At 33.1% G+C, this 2,712-nt stretch overlaps 1 long non-coding RNA gene across 1 annotated transcript in view; it reads left to right on the top strand.

Annotated features, from left to right (window-relative positions):
- Positions 1 to 1,686: 1,686 nt before the first annotated feature.
- Positions 1,687 to 2,712, top strand: part of LOC146534995 (uncharacterized) — a 1,342-nt gene continuing 316 nt past the window's right edge. The window contains exons 1-3 of the long non-coding RNA XR_014878405.1: positions 1,687 to 1,987; positions 2,159 to 2,259; positions 2,540 to 2,712. The exon at positions 2,540 to 2,712 is cut by the window's right edge and continues 316 nt beyond it. This is a non-coding gene — a long non-coding RNA (uncharacterized LOC146534995). The remainder of the gene's footprint in view (positions 1,988 to 2,158; positions 2,260 to 2,539) is intronic.

The raw sequence follows: 2,712 nt of genomic DNA, 5'->3' as shown, positions 1-2,712 counted from the left end.
TATTTCATTAGAGTCGTCGCATAGGAAACAAGACAACGCTATGCACAAAAATATCGTCAGTAATAAAAATCAATATCCTAGTACTCAGCTTAACAAATCGTATTATCATAAAACGTCCTTAAATAATAGTAAAGTAATTTCACTAGTTCTCAATAATAAAAGTAATATCATGTCAATATATAGGTGTTCATTGTGTCGCAATAATGATCACGCAATCTATTACTGTCAGAAATTTCTAGAGATGCTACCTAGCGATAGGCTAAAAACTGCAAATAAATTAAATTTATGTATAAGTTGTTTATCGAATCATCAGGGTAAGCAATGTAAGTCAAATAAAGCCTGTCGCGAGTGCAATAAGGCACATAATCGACTTCTACATGAAACATTTATGCAATCGCAATACACGCGCGCATCGACGGAAGTCGGTCATAGCGGTGAGGGCACGGGCGTGCGCGGGGGCAACTCTGCTTATACAAGGGAAAATGCCAGCGCAGAAAAACAACTTCCACGTAACTCACACGTGTCAGTTTGCCACGGCCACCAACACCTCCGCCGGACGAAATCGCTCTACCATTTCCCCCAATCGTATAAGGAACTCCAGCATTCTTGCACCAGTGGATGCTACCCGAAACCTCAGATCACTTATACCCAGGTCCTCGAGTTTGATATTTTCTTTGACCTGGGTTAGCACGTCGGTGTAGCTCAATTTGTTGTAGCTCAATTTGTTGGCGACGGCAGGCTGCACCTTGAGCACCACCACCTGCGATCTAGGTCGCCGTAACTTTAGCTTCTGCGGCTTTGGCTTGACGCCTTGTACCGCAACCTTGCCTTTAGGAGCCACCTTTTTTTTGGCTCCTTTTCTTGCCACAACGTTCCACCCCTCCGTCATATCTAATAGAACGGGGGGAAGAGGGCGAGGCTCGACTGTTGTGGCAGGCTTCGAAGCAGCCTTTGTCGCACCCTTCTTTTTCTTACCCTTTTGGGCCTTTTTCGAAAGCCCAGGATTAGCTGGCGCCATCAACGTGGTAACTCGCCCCTATTAACCTTTACCTTTACCTTTACCTTTACCTTTACCTTTACCTTTACCTTTACCTTTACCTTTACCTTTACCTTTACCTTTACCTTTACCTTTACCTTTACCTTTACCTTTACCTTGGGTGTACCTTTACCCTCCGTGCGGTTGGTTTTATGTTATAGTCATCGATCGGTGTCACGTCAGAGTGACAGGCAACGCCATCTGGTTTTGACAACTGGCAACTTAAATAATCTGCTTTCCTGATATACTATTTAAAATATATATATATATAATAAACAAACAAAATTATGGCAATTTCGATTAAACATTTGGTGAGCTTAATTATAATTACAAAAAAAAAAGTTATCTATTTAATTTAATTTATAGTTTTATGATATATTTTTTTTAGTGTAATAAAATCATTAAAGAATTTCGTATTATTTATTATATTTATATTGATTTGAATTTTGATTGATTGCCATCTATTAGTATTAAATGGAAGTTTTTAGTATCCGTTCAATTATAAAACTGCGAGAACGATATTGCAAACAGTTCACTTTTTATATACAAGATGGCGCATTTGAAATACTTAGTTTATATTACGCAATATAATCAAACTTGACAGCTGTCAAACACTGGTGTTTTATTCGATGATGTCTTTAATAAATAATTAGAGATAAATAGTGCATATCAGTCGTTTTTCTCTTATTATTTTAGTTTATTTGTGAAAGTTAAACAAGATTTATTTTGTTAAATATATTTTAATTTCATTATATGAAAAATTTAAGACTATCACGTCTTAAATTATTATTGAAGTGAAGCTTAAAGTTAAGTGTACTTAGTGCATTGTTTAAGTATGTTAAAATATTGCATACAAAACAAAATCTTTTGAACAATTCTAAACCTTAACAAAATAATGGCTACAAAACTCCATACACTTAATAATCTCTTTTACTGAAGACAACATAAGTGGTATGTACTACTAGTATTATAATAAACATGTATTTCTTTTTTTATTTTAACTGTATAGAATATAGATACTTCTATAAGATTAGAGTTAGTAATCATTGTATATTTTAATGTGAATAATATTGATAATGTTTACTTGTGATGAAAATCATAATAATTTTGTACATTTTTTAGAGTATTCACTGATGAGGTCAGATTTATTAGAACTACAGCATTCTCAGCATGATAGAACATTATCCAGGTATTTAAATGAAGACAGGAATGTTTCCTGCAAGGTAAAAGTAACTTTATTAATATCTCTTTGTCTGTTATTCATAAACTATCAAAAATATTTATTTTACATTGAAGTCAGTCCATTAGAATCATATTAATGTAATTATCAAGAATGCCTGCCTTCTCATCAACATGGCTAAAATATGTATAACTATATGACAATAGGTTTATATTGTTTAGTGTTGAATGTTTACATTATTATAAAAAAATCTAAAATAGGAAATGACAAGTTACCGTTACCAGTTACATAACTAATATTTCTTTTTTTTTCCTATTATTTAGGCTTCATCCCGGGAGTCATTGTTACAATAATAAGAAGAAGGCAATAGAAAGAATAATAAGAAGATTGTTCGATTTAAATATTTACTTTATTTTGAAATGCTATATTAAATAATTCCTTTAATAATTTTGAATACTATAAAGATGATGTACTTTGTCATTACCCAAGTTTTAAT

The sequence above is a fragment of the Heliconius melpomene genome, chromosome 11 (genome assembly GCF_056956725.1).
Source record: "Heliconius melpomene rosina isolate 202511_hmr_F chromosome 11, ASM5695672v1, whole genome shotgun sequence".
Taxonomy (NCBI): Eukaryota; Metazoa; Arthropoda; class Insecta; order Lepidoptera; family Nymphalidae; genus Heliconius; species Heliconius melpomene.
The sequence above is the reverse complement of the archived record's forward strand: the minus strand, read 5'-3'. Positions and strand labels throughout refer to the sequence as shown.